General features: G+C 39.4%; 1 protein-coding gene across 1 annotated transcript in view; it reads left to right on the top strand.

Moving 5' to 3' along the window:
- Positions 1 to 26,664, top strand: part of OSBPL6 (oxysterol binding protein-like 6) — a 175,444-nt gene that overhangs the window by 34,317 nt on the left and 114,463 nt on the right. Inside the window, exon 2 of the mRNA XM_011944043.1 lies at positions 22,527 to 22,721. The gene's annotated coding sequence lies outside the window, so the exon portion shown is untranslated. The remainder of the gene's footprint in view (positions 1 to 22,526; positions 22,722 to 26,664) is intronic.

The raw sequence follows: 26,664 nt of genomic DNA on the forward strand, positions 1-26,664 counted from the left end.
TCTGCACCTTCCCGGGCGCCGGCTGCATTTTCGCGCGCACGGGAAGAGCTGGTGGTGAAGAAGAACCCGGAAGTGCACCATCTTGCCTCCGTACGTCCAAACAAATTTCTATACTTTGGATTTGGGTGGTAGTCACGTAGTTGTATACATTTATAAAACATCACCCTGTATACCTAAGAATTACTCATGTTACTCTTCAGGAACATTATAATTGAAAAGAAAAAAAAACAAGAAACACATAAGAGAACTAACTAAAAAATGATGATTAGTTAGAAAAGTATGGGGTAACTGATCAAAGACTGTAAAAGATAATATAGAAGGAACTAAGGATCTAATTTTCAAATTGTAGAAAAAAAAACTGCAAAAGGATCGTAAAATTTTATATAGTCTGTTTTTCTGTCTACTCCTTTTCCCTTTCAGAAAAGCTACATTTGAATCTGGCTGAGTAAAAAAGGGACTCAGAAAGGTGAAACGCAAATATTATTAGTTACTGGCTTCTGCAGTAAAGAAATGGCTGGAGGCCTTGATGCAAAGTGTCTTATGTGAAGTGAAGAGATCAGAAAACAGACTATAGAAGTTCAAATGGATAATTTTGTTTTGAACGAATTTCAACTTTGGTTGACCTTTCTTCAACTGTTTTCTCACTTTGAACATTTTCTTGGAAAAGGGATTTTATCTCTAGAAATGAGATATTTAGTGTATGAATACAAAACAAGATTAGCTGGGTGCCAACCCCTCATGCCCACAGTGGTTCTGGTTTTCCTTTATAGTCAAGTAAGAGCTATATCACCATGTTTGTCAGATTTCTCCTACTGATCCTAAACTTTAATGTTGCTGTTATTATTAGTTAATGAGAGGCAATGCGTAAGACATTTTGGCTAGTATTTTGTCTTAAGAAGGGTAGGGATATATGTGTTCATGCACAGAGTCGATATCTAAGGCAAAACATTTTAAGTAAGTATGTTGTAATTTGAGATGAAGACCTGAATTATTTTACTTACTTTATAGGAAAATTTAGGATAAAGTGCAGAGGTAGATTTTTTCGCTTTGCTAAAAAAATTCTGCCCATACAGGTTTAAAATGCCAGTCTCAAAAGTATGTCAGTTTTCGAATTGAATGTCTACAATAATGAAGTAAATCTGTTAAATATTTAACAGATTAACATGTTAAATAATTGAGTATTAAATTTTCCGTAATATATATTGCAAAAGAGAATTGTTTTTGATGGGTGAAAATGCAAATTTACTGGTATTTTAGGGTAGTAACAAAATGTTAGCCAAGCTCCACTTCATTCTTATTATTCAGAATCTGTCTCCAAGGCAAGGATTTTATGATCAAATAAATGATACCAGAAGTGTCATTGTGTTTATTTAAGCTTAATATTCATTTTTAAAAAGAAAAATATTAATATTTTGAAATAGATATCACTGAAATGCAGTGTGGCAAGAGCAGAGTTCCTTTTGATATTTCAACAGGAAGTAGCTTAATAGTCTCCCTCCTTAGGGATGTGGGATCCAGTGGCTTAATGGTGGAAGAAAGACATCTGAATGCTTGAGTTTCTAAATCACTGTTTGAAGGTACAGTGTTAGGGCATAGGCAACTATGTTTATCATCCTTGTGACCAGTGTTCAATGAAAAAATTAGGAGACATTTACATATATAGATCTCCTTCACTTTAAACTGTTTCTAAGAATTAATAATTTGGGGAAATATGGGATGGAGATGAGGAATCAAATACAGTTGAAATTTAGAGTTGGAAAAAGTGCATCCAAATTCCGTATAATACTCAACAGACTCTTCTGATACTTCATTAATTCTTGTCTTGTTAGAAATTCTAGACTCAAGTCTTTCTATAGTAGTTTCAAATTTATCATGGAAATTGGTGGAAAAATTAGATTTAAAAAGTTTTAAAAATATGCTGGATCTTATCTGTTCTGAAATGAGAATTAGTTCCATAATAATTTTCTCCAGAAACAGGATGTTAGCATGATCTTGGACAAAAGCACATATAGAATAGTCTGTCAAGGCCAGGCACAGTGGCTCATGTCTGTAATCCCAGCACTTTGGGAGGCTGAGGTGGGCGGATCACCTGAGGTCAGGAGTTCAAGACCAGCCTGATCGACATGATGAAACTCCATCTCTGCTAAAAATACAAAATTAGCCGGGTGTGGTGGCACATGCCTGTAATCCCAGCTACTTGGAGGACTGAGATGGGAGCATCGCTTGAACCTGGAAGGCAGAGGTTGCAGTGAGCTGAGATTGCGCTATTGCACTTCAGCCTGGGCAACAAAAGCAAAACTCAGTCTCACAAGAAAGAATAGACTGTCAGAGCTGGAAGAAGCTTTGCAATCCTCAAGCAGCCTAGCATCCCTGGTTTATAAAGAGTTCAAGCCCCAGAGATGGTAAGTTACTTGTACAAAGTGACACACATCAAGGCAGCAGAACCATGACTAGAAACCCAGACATCTAACTCCTGGTAAGTGTGGTTTTCTGCTGTATTGGGATGCTTGGTAATCATTCTCTTCTCTCTGTGACTGTGAACATGTGCTTGGGGACATGGCAGGCTCCTGCCTGCAAAACGTCATCTCTCATACCTCGTGTCTGAGGACCGGCAGAGACACTCAACCATGTACCCATGTTTGTGTGTGTGTGTGTACACAGGTGAAACAGAAAATTCTCAGTATTTTCTAAAATGATGATGATGAATTTAAAACTGCCTCAGGATCCCTGAAGCTTCTTCTTTCTGCTGTTTGGCCAGTGCTTTTAGTCACTTATAGCCCACATTTACAACAGAGGGGACTGGCATGTTAACATAAAGCTCAGGGAGCTGTCTGGTGGCAGAGCCTCCCTTCCTTGTCACCCACAACGGGGCTGTGATATGGGACACTACCCTACCTTTCTTGGTGAATGTCAATTGCTTTGTCCAGTAATATCTTTCAGTTATATCACTCAGTCCTGAAAATTATCTAACCAGGAAAAAGTAAAACCTATAAAACATGAAAAAAAGTAAATTAAGTCCCTTGAAATTACTTGATTTGAAGCATCATTCTCTCATATAAATGTCTAAACTGATCATTATCACACTAACACTGTGGGTTTTTATGGCATCATTTCCTTTAAAGGCCCTATAGCAATTTAGAAATGTTAACTCCTGAAAATTGACCATATTCCTCTAAGCACTAGATTAGGCACTGCAGCACCTTGCATGTCTCGTGAGTTCCCTAATGAGGTTGAAAACAATTTTGACTCAGACAGAGTGATAAGGGCCCATTTCACAAGAGGACCTCTAACATTTGTGCTGGGAAACAGGACCAATTAAAACTGATTTCTAAATTGCATAGCTTTGAACTATTTGGAGAACGAGGACCTTTTTCAACATACAAAATTTCCTGGTCTTCAACATGGTAATAATTGGGTTTTAATGTATTCAGTCTGCAGGCAAGACTTCCTCTGTGTGTGTATTTTCAGGCCCCTTATAATTGCATATTCTCCAGTGGGTCCCTAGCCCTTACACTGGGAATCGTTTGTGTAGACCTCAAAGGGAATGTGAAAACTCAAGAGTATTGTCAGTGGGGCACAGTGACTTTTTAAATATTTTACTTTTTTAGGGTTTTGTACTAATTGTTCTTATTAAAAATTCATATGTGTTTCCATAAAATGAGTAAACACTACCCAAAAAGTTTGCATAGGATACCCAGGAACTTTTTTTTTTTTTTCTTTAGAGACAGAGTCTTGCTCTTTTGCCCAGGCTAGAGTGCGATGGTGTGATCATAGCCCTCTGCAGCCTCCAACTCCTGGGCTCAAGCAATCCTCCTGCCTCAGCCTCCTGAGTAGCTAGTACTGGCTGATTATTTTCTTTAACTTTTTTTAGAGATGAGGTCTTGCTATGTTGCTATTTTGTACAGGCTGATCTTTAACTCCTGGTCTCAAGCAGTCCTCCTGCCTTGGCCTCCCAACGTGCTAGGATTATAGGCATAAGTCACTTCCCCTGGCCCAGACAAGATTTTTTTTTTTTTTTTTTTTTTTTTGAGATAGCATCTTGCTCTGTCACCCAGGCTGGGGTACAGTAGTGCAGTCATGGCTCACTGCAGCATCAACCTTCTGGGCTCAAGTGATTCTCCCACCTTAAGTTCCTAAGTAGCTGGAACCACAGGTGCATGCTACCAGGCCTGGCTAATTTATTTTTATTTTTTGGAGAGACAGGATCTCCCTATATTGCCCAGGCTGGTCTCAAACTCCTGAGCCCAAGTGATCCTCCTGCCTTAGCCTCCCAAAGTGTTAGGATCACAGGTGCGGGCCAACGTGCCGGCTGGATACTTTAATTTATTCATGCTGTTTTCCAAGTTCCAGTTCCAGGATTGAGTAATTGTCCCTCAGCGTATTCGAGGTTACTGGTTCTTTTTTGTGGTGGCTTTCAGTGGGAAGATTTGTCCCAGCTCTTGGAAGCATGGCAGTCTTTTGGTGGGGAGTCTCATATGGGTTGGATTAGGCCCTGTCACTAGCCTAAATCTGACAAGACTGAAGCAGGCACTACCTTCGTAAACTCTGTTTTTTATTTTCTTTCTCTCTCCCTCCCCTTTCCTCCTCTACCTTTTTTCTTTCCTTCCTTTTTTCCTTCCTCCCCCACTTTGTTCTACACATATTTACTGAGCATCATGTAGCTTTGAGAAACTTGCAGACTAATGGGTAAAACATATGCCTGAAAAAAATCACAGAAATCTCTAATTGCAAACTGTGATAAATGCTGAAACAAAAATGCAGGTGCTATGAGACTGCAAAGCAGAGAGATCCGGCCTAGCCTGCAGGATCAGAGAATACTTCCCCAGAAAACTGACAGTTAGGCTGAATTGGGATTAACTAGATGGAAAGGAAAGGGAAAGAAGTGTTTTTCGGGCAAAGGAAACAGAATGTGCTTTGGGAATTAAGAGGACGAGTAACATGGTGTGAGATGAGGCAAGGAAGGAAGCAGGGGCAGATCACAACGAGATTCACAGGGCCTGTTGGGGATTCTGGTCTCAATCCCAAGAAGACCACAGTGAGCCCCGTGAACTATTGGGGCCCTATATATGTATGGTTCTGATTTTTGTAGGATAACACTAACCGTTCAGCTGTTTATTGACCTATTACAACTTAGAGTATGACTTACAGTGATTGCACCCAGGATGATACCTTAAAATGTACAGTGAGCTGGTGTCTCAGAAGAGGACGGAAAGTGAAATCCTGTGGCATTTGGGATTCTCCCTTTGAACAGTGAGAGAACCAAACAGAAGCCAATTCTGTTATGTCAGCATGCTCTACCGCGGAAGCCATGGGGCTTGTGGTTGATCAGCTTGCTCCGTCTGTAAGGTGGGCATGGCTTTTGTGAGGGAGCAGATGGTACTCAGTTGCTCGGATCCCACAGGTCAGCAGGAACATGAACACAAAGCCTTAACACCTGGAGCGAAGTTGAGACCTCAGAGCACCGCCCCTCACAGTCTCTTCATTCCAGTGATAACAGGTGGCTTCAAGAATCACTAAGTGCAACAAGACCACAGAAAAGAAAATTATGAAACTAAAGCAATTCAAAGTTCTTTCAACTTGCCCACATTTGTGAGCTCAATTATTACTATTGTTAACTACATTTGATTGTGGGGTCCAAGCTTTTTCCTGGAACTTTTAAATCTTTTCCTCATTAGTGTCCCTTAGAAAAGTTGCACTTAAAAAAAATACTAGGAGATAGATAAGACTGGCACTCTCTGTGTCATTCACAAGGGTGTTTTCTGGACATGTTGATACAGATGGCGTCAGTGGGGTCTTGAGCAGCATGGGGAGGAGCGCCAGAGAGGCATGGCTGTTTTTGTTTTTGCCAATGCACTGCAAACTGTTAAAACAAGGTTTAGGCCAGATGTGGTAGCTCATGCCTTTAATCCCAGCACTTTGGAAGGCCGAGGCAGGTGGGTCACCTGAGGTCAGGAGTTCAAGATCAGCTAGCCAACATGGTGAAACCCTGTCTCTACTAAAAATATAAAAATTAGCCAGGCATGGTGGCATGCATGTGTAGTCTCAGCTACTCAGGAGGCTGAAGCAGAAGAATCGCTTAAACCTGGGAGGCCGAGGTTGCAATGAGCCGAGATCGTGCCTCTGTACTCCAGCCTGGGTGGCAGGGTAAAACTCCTTCTCAAAAAAACAAAAATCAAGGTTTATCATTTTCTTCAATGACATAAGTCTATCTATTATCTCCTCACTTTCCCCATTTCACCTCTCCCATACTCTTAAGCTCTATTATAGGATGAAAAAAAAAAACTGAAAATAACAAAAGCTACATCTAATATTCTCATTGTAGGATATATGTAAGTATAAGCTATATATTGTTCTAGTAAGTGATTTTCAGGTTTCATCAGGTGCAGAGAAAAGTGAAAACCCAGAGAAAAGAACACTGGCCAGAAAACTTGAGGCCAAGAAAAGTACTGTGATGTGACAAGTTAAATGTGAAATTGTCACATGCCTGCTGTGTATAAGACACTGCACTAGGCATTTAACAGCATGGAAAAGTTTGGAACAACCAAGGAATTTACATTTTAAATTGAGACCAGCTGTAAATATAAGCAACATATAAAATGTCAAGTAATTGCAAAAACAAAAAAAGAACAGATGAGGCGTCAGAAAGTAGTTTGTGATTTATTGCCAAATGAATGATGCTATCAGTGAAGTGATTTTCTCCACTAATATCCATACTTCCTAATGATGAAAGCCATGCATGGTGGGCTTGCAGTGCTTACCATAGTGGTAGGTGTTGAGTAAATATTGGCATGAATGAATGAGGGAGTGAATGACTGATTGAAGGCTGGAGAATGCTAAAGGTTTTAAAGTAAATATGGTGCTTTTAGATTATTTAAATTTTTATTTTCTTTTTTTTTGAGATGGAGTTTCGCTCTTGTTGCCCAGGCTGGAGTGCAATGACGTGATCTTGGCTCACTGCAACCTCCGCCTCCCAGGTTCAAGCAATTCTTCTGCCTCAGTCTCCCGAGTAGCTGGGATTACAGGCACCCACCACCATACTCGGCTAATTTTTGTATTTTTAGTAGAGACAGGATTTCTCCATGTTGGCCAGGCTGGTCTGAAACTCCTGACCTCAGGTGATCTGCCTGCCTCGGCCTCCCAAAGTGCTGGGATTATAGGTGTGAACCAGTGCACCTGGCCCTTATTTAAATTTTCTAAAAAGTATAATTATAGTAAAGTACACACATCTTAAATGTACTGCGATTATTTTTTATATCTATATGGATACACAAAACCACCTCCAGATGAAGATATAGCACATTTCTAGTATATTGGACGGTTCTCTCATGACTTCTTCAGTCCATACTCCCCTTGGAATGCCATTCTGATTGCTGTCACCACACATTAGTGCAACCTGTCTTTGAACTTCTTCCACTATAAGTGGAAGTTATAATTCATATAAACGGAATTATACAGTGGTCCATCGTATGGCTATTCCACAATATTCTACATTTTCTCTCTCTCTTTTTTTTTCCAGAAAATGGAGACATTAATTCTTCCTTCTAGCCAGAGCATTGAGGCAGGTTCACATCTGGGTTGGTAGCGCTCAGAGATGGCAGCAAGTGACACCCCTGTCCATTTTTTCCTCCATCCTGAGCATGTTGGCACCCATCTTCAGACTTTTTGCCCCATTGTCCTAAGATGGCCTCCAGTGCTTCCTGCATGATTGTATGTGCTCTGAGCTTCAATCTGCAATGTTGTGTTTGTGCTGAGGGTATGCTTTTTGGATTGGTTCATACTGCTTTGCATAGCTCTTGTTCTCTTGTGTGTCAGTATTGGCAGGCCAGGGTATAGCTCTCTGCTCATTTAATTTTTCTTTAATACCATTTAGCAGTTTATTATAAAGGATACAATTGAGGAACAGCCAGACGGAAGAGAGGTATAGGGCAATACGTGAGGGGACGGGCCGGGAGGGCATGTAGAGCTTCCATGCCCCCCTGGGGTGTGTCACTCTTCCAGGACCTCATTGTGTTTGCCAACCTGGAAGCTCCCGCAATATTCTGTTGTTAATGGACATTTGGGTTAGTTTAAGTTTGGGACTACTGTGAACGTTTGTAAAGCTACTGTGAACAATTTGTCTTTCAATGGGCATAAACACTCACTTCTCTTGGGTATAGAAAGTGGAATTGCTGGGTCATAGAGTATTTATACCTTTAGAAGATGTTGCCAAACATTTTTCTAAAGTAGTTGTACCAATTCATGTTCCCAACAGCAACGTGAGGGAATTCAAATATAGATTCTTAACTGTTTTGTAGATGTCAGTAGAGTTCATTTAAAATGTATGAAGACTCTGGTCATTGCAACTCAAGGGAGGGAGGGAATGAATTTTTCCCAGTGTTAGCATTACTCATATTTCCAGACTCCAAACCCTGCCCCTCCCTTCCAGGGGGACTTGTTATATTACAGAGTAAGCTCCAGAGAGGAGGAATAGTATCTGATTTCCCACTGCCACATGCTCGGGGCCAGGCACAATATAGGCATTCGGTCAGAATTCAAGTGGATCCTGAGGTAGGGCCATCACTTAGGAAGGCAAATATAGGAAAAGCATAGTGGCAGCCAGTTACTGAATTCTGACCTTTATGGAGATCAAAGCTCCCAGCTTTATCACTTGCCAGGTTCATGTCATTCATCCCAACTTAATTGAGAGTCTGCTCTGTGCTGATAATGCTTGCTTTACTACTGCTGCGGAATGTTGGGCAGGGCAGATGATAGCACCCTGGCTGGTCCAGGTATGGGTTAGTGGCCACAGCCTCTCTTTGCTCCCTGAGTAGGCCAGGCTTGTCGCCTGCCCGGTAGTAAAGAGGGAGCCTGTGATAGGACCTCTGCAGCAGGGTTAGGGGTAGGTGCAGGACAGGTCTGCACTATGGAGAATCGCAATCAGGCAGTTAATGCTTTCTAAGAAATTCTTCAATTTGGCTCCCTTATCAAAGATGACCACTTATTTTCTTTTTGTGTAGAGAGGGATGAACAGGGAGAATCATAAAGCATGACTATGAATGATTTGAATCTGGAAATATGTGCAATGTGACTTTTGGGCAAAGCTGCTTTAATAATAATAAAAGGTAACATTGAGCACTTCCTACATAATAGGCAATGTTGTTTAATTCTCATTACAACTCTGTGAGGTGGACATCTCTTAGTAGCCACATTTCACAGATAGGGAAACCAAGGAATAGAAAGGAGGCATACCTTTCCCAGCATCACACAGATAGAGGGTGGCAGAGTAGGAACGTGAAGCGACATGGTTCCAGACACTGGGCTGTCAGCCACTCACCTCATGACAGCTGCCTATTCTTTGTGGTGCTTTGAATTTCTAAATTCATGGTCTTTATTTCTATGAGCCTCACAAAAGTTGGATGTTTGATATGAACGTTTTAATCATTTGGGGATGTAATTTCTCCCAGAGATGGCAATTTTTCAGTGTGAAGAAAGTATGATGTATATAGAGTTGTTAAAATAATCCATTGGTCTTGGTTTTGAGAAAGAAAAATGTTAACCTAGTATTAGTTGATCTGTGTTAGAAAGTTTACAGTACTCGGCCCTGAACACCTTACCTGTGGTCTCAAAAGCAACTTGAACTAGGTTTTATCAGGCCAAATCCCTGTTTTGCAGATAAGGAACTAGAGGGTCAGATAGGCTGAGTAACCTGCCCAGGGTTTCAAAGTTAGAAAATATCAACACTGGGATTCGAATTAAGCCTGTTTAACTCCGAAGCATATGCTATCTTTACACAGTACCACAGACTCCCACTTGTGCCCGAAGGAAGCTCTCAATTTCAAGGAAATTGCGGTTATGTGATAACATAGTCTACCTTGTTTGCCCTATCCAGTTTTTTAAAATCAGCCTATGACATCAAATTATATTTCCGGAAGAACAGCTTTGAATTGTAATGGATGGCATTGTTCACGGTCTCGGCATTTTAAAATTTATTTCAATTTTACTGATAATACCATCTATTTAAATACAGGAAGCTTTAGTCATAAGAATGCTAATATGCTTGATTTAGTTGTTAAATTTTGTTGTGCTCTAATGAGCAAACAAGTCACTGTGGAAACCAAATGGAAATCCAGATGAAGGGAGATACAGCAAGAGGCCTAAGAAATGGGGCAGCTGGAAATAATTCCCTCAAAGCAGACTGGGAGGCTGAAGAACTGACTCAAAGAGAAATTCGGCTGCTTAACAATGTTTTTGCTTAAAAACAAAACAAAACAAAAAAGAGAAATTCAGCCAGGGTTATTCAGTAAAGCTATATATGAAAAATGATACAGATTATACAAACCTTAGACTTGTTGAGGGTCTATTTTATCATTTCAAAATCATTGTTTAATTTATGGCAGTGCCACTAACAGTGTTTACCTAATTTATTAATAATTTTAAACATCATTTTGACCTCAATTTTCATGTGGCAAACATGTTTATACTTTAAAGAATATACATAATAGTTATTTTAAAGACTGACGCAGTTAAAACGCTTAGAATCTCCTGCTCCCTGCCCAAGGATTCAGTTGCCATTCCAGTAATCCAATAGATACTAGAAACACGATATTCTAGACTGAATGTTCCAGATGGCATTGATATGAAAGCCCTACCAGATAGAGGACCCAACAGAAAATTTCCCATTAGCACAACTTAATCAAGACAGTTCTGTAAAAGTCTGTTCTTTCATCTGGTTTAGGACTTAGATTGTTCTTTAAGGATTTGAGGCTTAGGAAAATTACTTTTGTCCAAGAGTGAATATCAAAACTCATTTATGTAACAGTTTTTAAACTGAGTAGCCAGAGAAATGTCATCTGTGAACATAGGACTGCAGACAGTGGGCACCTGTCCAATGGTCTGGCAAGAACTTGCTGTTCAGCACAGCCCTGGAGCTTCATGTAAGAGTGAAATCAGCCTCCACTTGGCGATCCAAAAAGCATTTCAGTTACTGCCAAGTGCCATGTTAGGACTTGTCACCTTCTGCCCAAGTAGTATCAGACTGCTGATGTTTAGATATGCTTTTGTTCATCTTTCCCTGTCTTGGCACTTGTGGGTTCTGTTATGTATCAGATTCCGTAATTTTTGCATTTTGGCACTTGGATATTTAGTGTTAAAGGCATATTAGAGATGATGATTGAAATGATCACTGTATACGCAGGTCTTGAGAGCTCTTGATCCAAAGCCCCAGAGGCAAACAGTATTTTAAGTTTGCAGCAGGGGAAGACAGGATCAGCTGTCTTATGATTTATCTAACTTGGAGCTATATTATCAGCTACATCAATGGGAAGGAAGCTTTTAATGCACCACTGTTAGTAGCTGTTGGCAGATCACTAGTTGGTAAATGCCCTGGGAGTAGCATTACAATTCTTTTCTCTCAGCTTGCTTCACAAGAAAACAAGTCTCATTGCATATCTTTTTAACTGAAGTCTTTCTTCAGCAAAACTTGTTTGAGTGTATGTACTTGTCCATTTGATTTAAATGATCAGTCACTTGAGCTTTAGCACACTTTAGCATCTTTCTCACATACTGTAGCAAAAAAGCACAAGCATGTGCCATGAGCATATGTGCACATGGTACAGGTGGGCTTACAAAGATGGAGCAGTTGTAGACATTGCCCTCAGAAAGCATCCAGTCTTGAAAATAAAAGACACGTGTCAATAACTTTGATCAAGATGGGCTGAGGAAATTTCCATAGGTGCTGAGGGAAAGTTATGAAACTTAAGATCCTGGATAATTCCACTAGGCCACAGAGAATGGCTTCTTGTCATCCAGACAGGGCCTGAAAAGGGTGGGATTTAGATTTTGGAGATGTACTGGGGAGACTGTTCTAGGTGGAGGAAATGCACAGAGTGGGTAAAGAATGAGTTTGATTAGGGGAATTGCAAGATGTTTCATTTGCTTGAAGATTTCAAGAAGTATACCCTGGAAGAGAAAGGTGGAAAGTTAGTTGAGGTAAGATCATGGAGGATCTTTAATAGTAGGCTAAGGGATTTCGACTTTATTCTCTCTTTCTCTAATTTCAATACTAACCAAGTATTTTAATATGGCCGGGTGCTGTGGCACATGCCTGTAGTCCCAACACTGTGGGAGGCCAAGGCAGGTGAATCACTTGAGCCTCACAGTTTGAGACCAGTCTGGACAACATGGTGAAACCCCATCTCTACAAAAAATAGCCAGGCATGGTGGTGCATGCCTGTATTCCCAGCTACTCGGGAGGCTGAGGTGGGAGGATTGCTTGAGCCTGGGAGGTGGAGGTTACAATGAGCTCAGATTGTGCCACTGCACTCCAGCCTGGGTGACAAAGTGAGACCCCATTTCAAAAAACAAAAAGTAAACAGGTAAATAAAAAGTATTTTAACCTAAGGTCTGATTATTATGCCATTAGTAAACAGTAAAGTGATCCTTTTGTCAGTTTGTTGGGGAACAAATACTACTGTGTATACAACTGCAGTATTTATAGTATGGGTGAAAATAGCATTTTTTGGCTGAAAATTTTAAACAGAGGCAGTCCCAAATACATCGCATAACCATATAACTCGGAGAAAGTCAGTTCAGGCATCCAGCATACACTTACTTTGATTCGTCCACAGATTTGCTGATGTTGGGATCTACATTTCACAGCTTTTTTCTTGGCCAGGTGGGTGTTGCTAATGCCTAATAGTCCATATCTCTGGCAAACAAGACACCAGCTTGTTTGAAAGCTGAGTCATTGAGCTCCTTTATCTTTCTTCCCAATTTCCTACTTAGCATTTTCCCTTTACATTGGGCACGTGGTAAGCAATGAGATGCCCATTGATTTGCTGCCCAGGAAAGGGCAGCTCTGGCTTTTTTCTGTTCAAAGTAATTATTTTAGTGTACCTATAGTGTGCCTTGGAAATATTCTGAGCTGATGTTTTTAGTTATTGCAAGTTAGTAAAAGAATTTTATCAGATAGGCTTGAAACACTTTTCAATTGATAAAAACATTAGTGAAAATGGCCATCTTTGTTAGTATTCTCTGGCTAATTAACTCAGTTGATTAAAGCTTGAGGCTTATGTGGGCAAGGTCAATTTTTTTTGCTCTGTGATTATCTCTTGCAAACTTGAGTCTTGGCTTTCAACAGATAACTATAATAATAGCAAGCACTTATGTAGTCCTAAGTGGTATACATAAATAAACTAGTAAACTGTACATAATAAACTAATTTAATCCTCAAAATAATCCCAAAAGGCAGGTACTGTTACTCTCTCCATCTTCACAGATAGATCATGGAACAGAAGCTATGTAACTTGCCCAAGGTCACATTACTGGTAATTGACTGAGCTAGGGTTTGAACCTAGGCTGTTAGGCCTCTGGCCTTTACCACTGATCTCATTCAAATCCAGGGACACTGTAAGGGAGTCCCTAGGTTTAATTAAGTAAACACAATGTATGTCTACATGTTTATAACTATGTATTCTCTCTAAGGTGAAACTTGGAATTTAAGAAATTTCAAACCAGTATTACAATATCCAAACACCAAAAATATGTTTACATCTCTTTTGTTGTCCACTTCACAGTATGTTTCAGATATAGGAGTGTGACTAGGATGCAACGTAAACTTCAGATTGTACCCTGCTGAGCAGTTTAAAAATTGTCCTCTAGGACAGATTCCATTTTTTTTTTTTTTTAAATCAAAGGCACACAAATTTTTGTATCTAATTTCAGACACTTTCCAGAGCTTGAGCTTTAGCACACTTTAGCATTCTTCTAGCATACTGTAGCAAAAAGCACGAGCACCTGCCATGGGCATATGTGCACATGGTGCAGGTGGGCTTACAAAGACGGAGCAGTTGTAGACATTACATCTGCATCTCTGAAGCGCACTCCTAGGTCCATAGATCTTTTCCCCAAGCAATAGAGAGTAATTGAGCAAGAGGATAACATGATCAAATCTATGTTTTAAGAAAGATAACTCCGATGACAGTGAAAGCTGGCCTGGAGGAAATAACGATTGGGAGTAGAGAAATGAAATGGTAATAGAAAAATAACTATTTTCTAGCATGATTTAAGGATATATACTGATGTCACTAACTAAGGAAATATACGGAAAGGAAAAGGGGCAAGGGTAGAAAGATAGTGGGGCCAGGCACGGTGGCTCATGCCTGTAATCCCAGCATTTTGGGAGGCTGAGGCGGATGGATCACTTGAGATCAGGAGTTTGAGGTTAGCCTGGCCAAAATAGTGAAACCCTGTCTCTACTAAAACTACAAAAATTAGTTGGGCATGGTGGTGGATGCCTGTAACCCCAGCTACTCACGAAGCAGAGGCAGGAGAATCTCTTGAACCCAGAAGCCAGAGGTTGCAGTGAACCAAGATTGAACCACTGTACTCCAGCCTGAGAGTGAGTGAGATTCTGTCTCGAAAATAATAATAATAATAATAATAATAGGTTTGATTCTTGAACACACTGAGTTTCAGGTGCCCTTGATATATTGCAATGGAATGGACAGGAGGAAATTGGAAATGCAATCTGGAAAAGAGGTCAGCATTGAAGAGACTGATTGAGTAGTCTCCAGCAAATGGTAGATTTAAGGCCTCAAAGCGAGACAAGGTTGCCCAGGAGAAGCCAAATGGAGGAAAAAAAGGGCAAAAAAAAAAAAAAAAAGAAAGAAAGAAAAAACAAAAAGAAGAAACAAGGGACTTGGGGAAAAAAGACTTGGGGGAACAGCAGCAGCAGCAGCAGCAGCATAGCATTTGAGCACTTCTGTATGCCTGGACTGTTCTGAACACTTTACATGCATTAATTTGCTTAATCCTCGGGCAATTCAGTGAAAGAGCTACTTTTTCCAGATAAGGAACCTGAGGCACAGAGAAGTAAAGTAATTTTCACAAGGTCACAGAGCTAGCAAGTCACTTTCAATGGTAAATTGGTAGTAGCATCGTTAAGCAAATGTAATTGAGTTAAGATAGTTTTTTAACTCTTTTAAAGATTTAAATATAGGTTAGTAAGCTTTGATGACAGGATTTTCTACTTTCCCCCTGCTGTATCAAGTAAATATAGTAAGATCATCATCATTCATGAGGGAAATATGATCTGAGACTTTCATAAATTTACCAATTCCCTAGGCCTCTTTCATGGAAATATTCTGTCAAGATTCATGCATTTCTTAAATATTTTTATGTGATAGTTTAAGCTTTCCCTGAAGTTTTCTCTCAGTTAATGAGCATTTGGGCATTGATTGGAGTATCCCCTGAAATGGTTTCATAAGTCACATTTTTAAATATTTCTACTAGAATAAATGTTGAATTGTTTTAGCAGTAATCTGAGAGATCATCAAATTTTACTTTTTTTTTTTTTTTTTTTGAGATGGAGGCTCACTCTGTTGCCCAGGCTAGAGTGCAGTGGCATAATCTTGGCTCACTGCAACCTCTGCCTCCCAGGTTCAAGTGATTCTCCTGCCTCAGCCTCCCAAGTAGCTGGGATTACAGATGTGCACCACCATGCCCAGCTAATTTTTGTATTTTTAGTAGAGACAAGGTTTCACCATGTTGTCCAGGCTGGTCTCGAACTCCTGACCTCAAGTGATCCACCCGCCTCTGCCTCCCAAAGTGCTGGGATTACAGATGTAAGCCACCATGCCTGGCCTTTACATTCTCTTTATAAGTTTCCCTGAACTTCTCTTTGTCTCTTTGAATCCATTGCTTCCTCAGAATCTCTTCATTTTGTTTTCCCTTTTATTACTCCACTAGAAGTGAGATTTTTTTTTTTTTTGGAGCCCATTTTCTCACAATAATTTTTTAAATCACTTCATCAGAGTTATGTGCATTGAGGAGCAAGAACAATTAAACCATATCAAGCCACCACAGCTGGATCCTCTGCTAGGCAAGAGTCAGCAAACTACAGTAGGTGCCCACCACTTTTTTTATAAGTAAGGTTTGCTGGAACACAGCCATGCTTATTTGTTTATATATTGTCTGTAGCTCCTTTCCTGGCACAGTAGCAGAGTTGAGTAGTTTCATCAAGGGATCGCACAAAATCTAAAATATTTACTGATCTGGACCTTTACAGAAAGTTTGCTAACTCTTTCTTTAGAGCATACTCCTTTCGGAAGATTAGGGTGTGTCCTAAGCATGTTTATAGTGCTTTAGAATTAATGGAGTTACTAATTTTTATAAAATTTTACTCAACTGAATAATAGAACTGTTGAGTGGTTTCTGTAATATTTATTCTTTGGATTTCACACAGGTGTTGTCAAGGGAATAATAAAATTGCAGATTCCTTTAAATAGCCTCTACTGGGAATTCTTAGCTGTATGATCAGTCACCTGAATTTTTGTTGGCATTAACAATACTGTTTAATTTGGGGGAAAAGAAAATCTTTGAATGGTTAACAAATGCCAAGTCCTTCCTGTGCTTGGCTTTTGAATTTTGAAGAAAGAAAACACTTTCCCTACCCTCAGAAAAATAATGTCAATTAGATCTAAGTTATATGCAAACAAAAAACCTGAAAAAATTGGCTAAATGGTATAACTGTGATAGACTGAGAAAATTATGTTTGTCTTGAGCAAATTAGTTTATTAGGGTATATTGTTTATTAGCATTTATAAATAAAATATCTTGTTATACTTTGATCGTGTTTCTGAAAAATAATGAATGTTCTATTTCTCACTGATTGTTTTTGCTAAGGCAAGAAACACGGGAGGCTGTCTAGGTTCACCTTCTGTCCTGTCCACTGTTAGTTCTTGGTTTGTCCCCTCCTGTTTCCACTCTCCCAGGTTGCTTCATCCTCCCGTCTGATCTTCTGAGGTTCTCTCTTGTCTTTTTCCTCCCATTTGTTCCGCGGCTGAATCTCCCTCCCTGAAGTATGATCACATGACTCTCCTGTTCTGAACTTCGCTCCTGTTCTTTACAGCCCACACGGCGAAATTCAGTCTCTCACCAGCTTTTAAGACCTTCCACGCTGTTCCAAACCTTTTCTCTGGCTTCCCCTCCTCTACTCTCCTCCTTTGTCCCCTAAGCTCTGAGCTCTGAACTACAGACTACAGTTTCCTATCTCTTGATTTTCATGTGCTTTTATCACTGTTTGAAATGTCCTTTATTCATCCCTGCATGTCCATTTTCTGCCTGATCTACTCATCTTTCAAATGCCTCCTCTTTTGAGGAACTTCTTCTGATCTGATTCCCACCCAGCCAACAAATGCCAAGCTAGAATTATTATTATTTTCATGCCATCAATATTCATAGCACATATTTTGCTTTTGTAACTTAAAAAGATTATTCACATACCTTTTCCTGTTATCTAGGGCTTTGAGCCCTCTACATTTTTTAAGGGCAAGAGCCTGGTTTTTGCTGATTGTTACCTTTCTAGATCCTCTTTAGTGTCTGGTTTTGATGTTTATATATAATAACTACATAATTGACTTACTGTTGTGGATTAATCAATCAATATTTAGTGGTGGATATGAAAACTCTAATGTTATTTCAGCTTGTGAATTTTAACTTCTTTGATATGTAGTAGCATTAATGAGATAATGAGATAAGATACTTTTCTGAGACTAAATGTCTTTTGCTGTTTACTCATTAACAAGAAAGCCACAGTGGTTACTAGGTAAGAATGACTGAAATTTGTATGTATCATCTTCAGGAAGTTACCCCAGCACAACCTGTTTCCATTAAACCTATTGGGTTGTGGCACTTAAACTATATTCTCCAGAGACTTAGATACCCTCAGTGAACTTGAAACTTTCATAGGTAGGAAAAGAAAAATCAATTTCTTGTCTGAACATTGCTGCCAGTGGAAAAAAGCAAAACGATTATCTTTTACTAACTAATGAAGTTAGTGGTGACAATAGGCAAAGTAAGCAAGATAATAAAAAAAGGTGTTGTACTGTGTATTGGGCTACAGTTTTCTAGAAAAGCAATTTAGGATGTTGAACCCTAAATTAAGACCAATCCTTCTTTGTAGAAATGGTGTGAGCATTGAAATAAAACCATGGCCCATTTATGTGAGAAAATGATCAAAAGTGTCTCGTTTCTTGTTTTTGGTATGAAATAGACTTTACTATCTAGATTACATAGATAACTTCTGGTTGTCTTTACTATTTTAACATTTCTTTATTATTGAACAGAGTGCTTGGACTTGCTTAATCTTGTCTCCATTTTGCATTATATGCATTTACTTATTAGCTACATGGGACAATCTAATCTTTGGTAGACTACATCATGATTTCTGATGGGCTTGAATAAGGAAGGAGAGGAATGTGCGGGGAATGCATTAGACAAGAACATGTAGGCAAAACCCCGGCTGTGGGAGGATTAGTCACATAACTTAAAGGAAAAATTCCGTTGCAAAGATAATGGATCATTTGCTTCCTGAATGAGCCATTCAGAAGGAACCATTGCCAAGTCACTAAACTCCCCTGAATGAGATTTTCCAGAGACGCCCACTGGCTAGTACTGGTTAGTGTGGGAAATTTTGTTTAAATCAACCTTTTCAACTTTTACAACTCTTACTTATTAGTGACTTAGAAAGATAATGTTAGGATCCTTTTTGATCTACAGAGGGTATGTTTAAATAGAACATGATTCCTATTGTGAATGTGTTTCAGTTAAAACCAGATGTGCTGTATGAAAAGAAAACGCATGTCACACACGCACATCAATTTTGGTTATACTTTTTAAAAGAACCAATCTTCCTATCTTTTGAGTATATTTCTTAACTAGGGTATTTCTTAGTGTGGCTTTAAGAATTATTCTTCAATGTACTTTGTCACAAACAGTAATCAGGCTTGAACTTTATATACTTACCATCTTTGGACTTCTGCCCTGCATGTAGTTTATGTGCAAGGTAAAACAAGACCCAGTGCAATTTCTTAATTAAAATGATGTTGGAACAGCTGCGGTGGCTCACGCCTTTGGGAGGCCGGGGCGGGCAGATCACGAAGTCAAGAGATCGAGACAATCCTGGTCAACATGGTGAAACTCTGCCTCTACTAAAAATACAAATATTAGCTGGGTGTGGTGGTGCACACCTGTAGTCCCAGCTACTTGGGAGGCTGAGGCAGGAGAACTGCTTGAACCTGGGAGGTGAAGGTTGCAGTGAGCCAAGATTGCACCACTGTACTCCAACCTGGCAACAGAGTGAGATTCTGTCTTGGAAAAAAAAAAATTAAAAAATATAAAATTAAATAAAATAAAATGAGGTTGAGTTGCCACTTAGTGAACTCTGGCTTTCTAAAATTAGTTAATATATGTCACCTAGAAATTTGGAATGTGAATGTGACTATAATACCCTGTATGTCCTAATCAAGCTTTTGAAGCTGAATTAAGACAAATGTTTCTAATGTTTTTGGCTTGAGTAACAATCAGAGATGATTGGTTGTAATTGAACCATGTGTTAATAGTGTGGTGGTAATTTTTAACTCAGAGTACTCGGTCCCCCTGGAGTTTATAGTGGGTACTACACTTCATCTCAGTTGTCTTTTTGAAAGTACAGAATATTCACATGAACATTAATTATGGTTGCAGAACAAGCCAAAACCTCTGTTCTTTGACATTTCATATGCATTGTGTGAAAATATACACTTTCATGCACTTAATAGCAAAATGAACAATAATAGATTAGTTTCTTACAGAATACATGTAAGTCAAAACCTTGTAAATTTCAGTTTTAAACTCTAACATACAGTAAGTGTGAGAGTTAAAAATTGTGTGCAGGGCTGCATAAATGTCTTCTTTTGAGAAGTGTCTATTCATATCCTTTGCCCAATTTTTAATGGGGTTGTTTGTTTCTTGTAAATTTGTTTAAGTTCCTTGTAGACTCTGGTTATTAGACCTTTGTCAGAGATGGATGGATTGCAAAAATTTTCTCCCAGTCTGTAGGTTGTCTGTTTGCTCTGATGATAGTTTCTTTTGCTGTGCAGAAACTCTTTAGTTTAATTAGATCTCATTTGTCAATTTTTGCTTTTGTTGCAATTGCTTTTGACGTTTTTTTTTTTTGTTTTTTTTTTTTTGAGATGGAGTCTCACTCTGTTGTCCAGGTTGGAGTGCAATGGCATGATCTAGGCTCACTGCAACGTCTGCCTCCCAGGTTCAAGCAGGATAGCACAGGGGACTTTTTAGCATGCCTTTTCTTTTATCTCTTCGTTTATCAGTGTCTTCTCTGTTTCCAGAGCTTGGCAGAGTTCATCATAGGAAGGAGCAAGGAAGAGGTGGCTAAGGGATTTTCTGTTTTTGTTTGTTTGTTTGTTTGTTTTTTGTTTTTTTTTAGACAGGGTTTCGCTTTTGTTGCCCAGACTGGACTGCAATGGCATGATCTCAGCTCACTGCAACTTCTGCCTCCCGGGTTCAAGCGATTCTCTTGCCTCAGCCTCCCGCGTAGATGGGATTACAGGCGCCTGCCACCACGCCCAGCTAATTTTTTGTATTTTTAGTAGAGATGGAGTTTCATCATGTTGGCCAAACTGGTCTCGATCTCCTTACCTCAGGTGATCCACCCACCTCGGCCTCCCGAAGTGCTGGGATTACAGGTGTGAGCCATTGCGCCTGGCCTGCCAGGGGAGTTTCTATAGCTGACAATTCATATTCCACCTGCCTATAATTAAATGAGATTAAAGAGCATAGATTGAGTAGTGCATGCAGAAAATAAAACAATGCAATGCTGAGCATACAAAAAGAATCCTGATGGACCTTAGCCTTTGTATTCAAGGTCATCATCATAATCAACAATTAAATTTTATTCAGAACTTACAGGGTACACAGAATTGTCTTACATAGAATTTTTTTTTTTTTAATTTTTAGTTAAGGAAGTGGAAGGGGAGTTAGAACAAAAACTTTTTCAGAAAGATGATACTTAAGGGGGCAGTCATGGCATTGGATGCTGGCAGAACATAAATCTTTTACAGTTTCAGTAAGTTGTAGTCTTAGAATATGTGTGTATGTATACATGTGCTTGTGTGTGCATTTTTCCCCTTCTCAATAAGTTAAAAAAAAAAAAAGGAAAACTAAAACAGAGTGAAAGAATAGGCTTGAAAAAGAAATCAAACCTGGGGAGTGATTTTTAAAGCTGGCTTGTGAATAAAGGAGCCTGCTAGAGAGGTTTATGGCTGGAAGGAAAAAATGTCTGTCATGTCTCAGGATCAGAGAGTAACTTCTACTTTGGATTACTTGTCAGATTTTTCTCTTATGATGAATTTATTTATTCTCTTGTAAAACTATTGTGTTTTAGTCCATTTGTGTTGTCATAAAGGAATACCTGAGGGTGGGCAATTTATAAAGAAAAGAGGTTTATTTGGCTCATGTTTGTGCAGGCTATACAAGAAGGACAGTGCTAGCATCAGCTTCTGGTGAGGGCCTCAGGCTACTTCCATTCATGGCAGAAGATGAAGGGGAGCTGTTATGCAGAGATCACATGGTGACAGAGGAAGCAAGAGGGAGAGAGAAAAGAGGAGGTCCCAGGTTCTTTTTCAACAACCAGTTCTTGTGGGATGTAAGAGTGAGAACTCACCCCTCAGAGTGACACCAAGCTATTCATGCGGGATCTGCTCCTGTGACACAGACACCTCCCACCAGGCCTCACCTTCACCAATGGGGATCACATTTCAACATGAGACTTGGTGGGGCCAAACAAACTATATCCAGACCATAGCATACTCTTTCTTTGCTTTGTGAGAAATTATGTCAAGTTAAAAACTATATTCTTTTATAGTATGTATAGAGTCCATTCTTCTTGCTAGAGGATTGTTCTAGGAGTTTGGCTACAGTTCTCCTCTTCTATAGCAAATTAGAGACTGTTCACGGGTTTTTGTCCAGGCACTAAGGATTGTACATCTATGTGCATATGTGATGAAACCACTTCATACTTACTATGTTTAAAAACTCTATTAGGTTGGGCATGGTGGCTCAGCCTGTAATCCCAGCACTTTGGGAGGTTGAGGCAGGCAGATCGTCCAAGGTCAAGAGTTCGAGACCAGCCTGGCCAACATGGTGAAACTCCATCTCTACTAAAAATACAAAAATTAGCTGGGCATGATGGTGTGTGCCTGTAATCCCAGCTATTCAGGAGGCTGAGGCAGGAAAATCACTTGAACCCAGGAGGCGGAGGTTGCAGTGAGCCGAGATCACGCCATTGCACTCCAGCCTGGGCGTCGCAGTGATACTCTGTCTCAAAACAAAACAAAACAAAAAACAAACAAACAAAAAACCCTGTTGAGGTTTATATTTAGTTGGAGAGCTAAATGTGGTTCTGGAAAATATATTTTGTCCCCTTTTAGGAAATATTTGCTATATCACTTGAGAGTTTTCATACTCCAAGCTCTGGGTAAGATGTAAATTATGAATGTTACTGATTACTGAGAAGGTCAGTGGTTACGTCTTTGAGGTTACATAAAACTGAACAAAGGAGATAAAAAGCTGAGGCATGTACCCATATGAACTTCCTCTTTGAAAGATAAATTAGGAAGAATTTTCTGATTGTCCGTAGGTAGTCCCTGTGAGAGGCTCACCAAAGTTCTGTAAAGATGTGCTATATGACTGTAATCTCTCTTTTTCAGGTTCTGCCACTTGCTGGGAAAACAGCAACAAAAGGATATTAAGGAGCCACCCCTGTAATTTACCCAGATAGCCTCAGCAAGGTCAAAGACACATCGTGTCCCAAGGAGAAAAGCTGCAGGCATCTGAGGATAAACCACCGTGAAACAGCTTTGACGATAAAGCTGACTTGGAAGACTTTGACTCCAAGGTGCAAGGTGAGTTAGAAGAACACAAGCTCAAAACCAAAAGCAGGGTTAGGTTAGGCAGTGTTTAATAATAGCAAAAGATTAGTGAGACACCACAGCCACAGGAAGGTGTTTATTTATATCTCTTATTTGTATGTCAGATCTTAAAATAATATGTCATAATCCTCACAATAAAAGGTTCTTTTTTTTTTTTTTTTAAGGATAGGAAGTAGAAAAATGTGAAAATATTTGGTAACCATTTTCTGTTTTCTGTATGTAGTCTGGCATCATGTGGAAATACGATACTGCTTTTCCCTTCTTGAGCAATGAACATGCAGACCTAAACCTTAAAACAGACAAAATGTTATCCCTGCTTTCTTTATACACATATCCACAAACCCACATTTGACTACAGGTACACATTCTTAAAATGCATCCAGCTTTTATAATCTTCCACAATAAACAACGAGACAGTCAACTTTTCTTTTTGCCCGTGAGACTGAAATGGCTAATGTGGTACTAGCAATACTTTCTATGGTCTCCTTGTCATCTTTGATATTTGCAGTTATTATTTTAGAGCCCCTTGATATGTACTGTTTGATATTTTAGGCCTACTGAGTTTGTGGTCTTCACCACTTAGCTGCACCCTTCCCAGTTATCTGAAGCTTTCTACTTCTTCAAAGTCAGTCATCGCCAGGGTAGAAGTTTGTGGCATTAATCATTTTTGGGAGGTTTTTACAAGCTGCACATCCTCTGCTCAAACCTTCTTTGCCATGGGCACAGGGGTGGTGGTGGTAGTGGTGATGATAACTCAGACATATATGATTTTGGGAAAGTTTCTTTTGTATCCTGATGCCACTCCCACCCTTTCCTAGCATGGACTGGTCCCTTTTGGTAGAGCAGAAACCAAGGCTCAGTAATTTAGTGTAATCATTGTTATATGAGAAGCTTCCTGTTTATGACTGTATTGTTTAAAAGTGCATTTTACATTAGAGCTTGCAAAGTTGTAGCCCACAGGTCAAATTTTTTACTAAAATTTTTTAACCTGTAAAAATTTTCTTTTTGTAAGAAAATTAATTGCCAACATTTGAAAATCTGGAAACTTCACATAAAAATCAGATAGATCAGATATCTGGTTTCCCCTGGAAAATTAAAAATCTGGTCTTGTTACTATCCCAGTGACTGCACTTTGCTAGTATTTTGCATTCCCTAAATATTTAACTGAATCAATCTTACAGATTATGGCACCTGCCTGGGACATGTAGGCTTTTGAGTTGAAGAGTCCTGCTTTAAGCATCAATTTCTTCTGCTCTCTGTATATGAAGTCACTTCTATGTACTTTAACATAACATTCCATTCGTATTTATCCTCTGCCGTTATTTCAGCATTTATAATTTTATATAAAATATATGAGCTTTGAGAAGCTGACACTTGCCAGCCAGGCTTACCTATGAAGTAAGAAGACTTTTCAAAGGTAAGATGTTTCAGGCCATGGGATTAGTTAGGAGATCTGATTTTCATAGTGATGTTCTCTGCATCATTTTTTCCAGATGTTGAGGATGTCATCTCAGAGTATGATATTTCATGACCTAAGAGTTCAGTTGCCTGATCTGACTGTTTTGGTTCCAGGGAGGTAAACTGATTCACCAAGTAGACTTCTTTTTGAATGATCCCTGTAGGGATTTAGAGTCCATTTTCTAGCCCCTCACTCATTCTGGACACCAGGCGACTCAGAGAGCAGTAATGCTGTGCCCTCCATATGTACAGAACTTTTAGCATTGAGAAATCTTGCCATCAGAATTAGACATACCTCCATCACAATGAGTTGTAGTTAATCACAAACTTGTCTTTCCTCATCTTTGATTGCTATATATTGTTGCTAAATGAAATTCATTCAATAATGTTTCTGTCAATTAGATATTGAACCAAATGTTTATATGGTAATAAAATACTTTAACCGTGGAAGCATTTCAAATCGTAGGGTCCTTATGGGCATAGCATTTCTGTGCCTGCATTAGCTAAACTCAGTGTGGGGAACCTGATATACACCCAGAACAATGGTTCTTCTTCTTCTTCTTCTTTTTAAACCAATTATTTTACTAAAACGTAAGATTTACAGATATTTTCCCATAATACATTTAGAGTTCAACGGGTAATGCCTGTTACTTAAGCAGATTTTAGACCACAGGGTGTCCATCTTTTTCCCCCTAGATACATCAGACACATTGTGAATCTCTTCTTGATTGGTATCCATTTTTAAATGTTGAGGCACACAGGAAAGAAGACCAATGGATGGGATTTTTATTTTGAGTATCTTAGTGTCCTTCTGCCTGCATTACTTTGCTCCATCTCATGGATTCTCTTAGATCAGCATTGCCTAGGATCTCTCAATACTTGACCACATGCAGGCGTGAAATTATGCGTGAGTCCCTTTGACTATCAAGTTTAAGTTCATGGAAATAAAGTACCTGGAAATTTGTTTCCACACATTTGCTGAGTTGTGACTTGACTATAGGAGAAGGAAACTAAACTCTTTTTTGAAGGGGAAATTCAGGGAATTGATATCTCATTTTCTACATGAATTTTGTTTGCTAGATTCACAGAGCCTATCTCCCCCAATTCCCCCTGACTAAAAAAAAAAAAAGAAAGAAAAGAAAGAAATTTATTTGCTTTTAGTCACAGGAATTAAAGAGTGTGTGTGCATATACACTCAGAAATGCTTTCAGAAACCCCCCTTATCTCATTTTCTTGGAGTTCCTGTTATCAGCTCCACATTCCATTTCCTTTAACTCCCTAAGGAAGTGACAACCAAGACTGAAAAAATAGGGGAAAAAATGTAGAGAGGGCTTAAGAGTCGTTGTTGACATATAAAACAGGTTGAAATGTGTTAAAAAAGAAAAGAAAAGAAAAGAAAAAAAGTAAAACTAACCAGTCAGCAAAAATAACATGGTTAGGTAAAAACTGGAAGAGGAAAAAGAGTATTCAACCCTGACATGGTGAGGAAGCTGCCATTGGCTCCCTTTTATCATTTGTGGATCATGAGAATTCCCCCTGGAGTAGTGGAAATGGAGAGAATAGCAAGCAGGAATTGGCAGTGCGGACACCATTTCACCTGCCCTGTTTCTTCCTGTCCTGGACTTTCCCTCAGGTTGAAGGGAGTCTCTTCTGCTTAAGGAGTGCCTAATCTGAAGAGCTGAGGGACCCAGGGGAGGTAGCAGGCCAGTAGCCACCTCCTGTCTCCAGGGAAAAGGAGTGAGACCCCAGAACTTCTTTCCTGCCTGTTGAAAAGAATGGGAACAAAGGAGGGACAAGAGAAGATTCTTTGTCCGGAGAGAAGGGCTGTGCCCCAGGCGGGCTCTCTCCTGTATGTTTGTCCTTCTCAATCTGGTTAGTGAGGTTTTAGAAAAATGAGTCACCCAAACACCTAAAAGATTTAGACCAGTTCTGAAAAATAAATTGTACCTTGAATACATATCCAGTAAAAGTATAACTGTGTAAGTAACTAACTGGGGGAAAAAAAAGGAGTATACTGTTCATATCAAGGTTTTCATATATAAATAGTAGGGAAAAGGGACATTGTTTTTGTTTTTGTTTTTTTAATTTTTTTAATTTTTTGATACAGAGTTTTGCTCTTGTTGTCTAGGCTGGAATGCAATGGTGCAATCTCAGCTCACTGCAACCTCTGCCTCCCGAGTTCCTGTGATTCTCCTGCCTCGGCCTCCCAAGTAGCTGGGATTACAGGTGCCCCCCCACCACGCCCAGCTAATTTTTTATATTTTTAGTAGACATGGGGTTTCACAATGTTGGCCAGGCTGGTCTTGAACTCCTGACCTCAAGTGATCCACCTTCCTCAGCCTCCTGAAGTGCTGGGATTACAGGCGTGAGCCACCGCTCCTGGCCAGGGACATTTTTTTTTATTAAGACTTTTTTCTTCTCTTGATTTTTGTTTTTGCTTTTTCTTTTTTCTTTCTTT

This window comes from Colobus angolensis, unplaced genomic scaffold (assembly GCF_000951035.1).
Source record: "Colobus angolensis palliatus isolate OR3802 unplaced genomic scaffold, Cang.pa_1.0 Scaffold224, whole genome shotgun sequence".
Taxonomy (NCBI): domain Eukaryota; kingdom Metazoa; phylum Chordata; class Mammalia; order Primates; family Cercopithecidae; genus Colobus; species Colobus angolensis.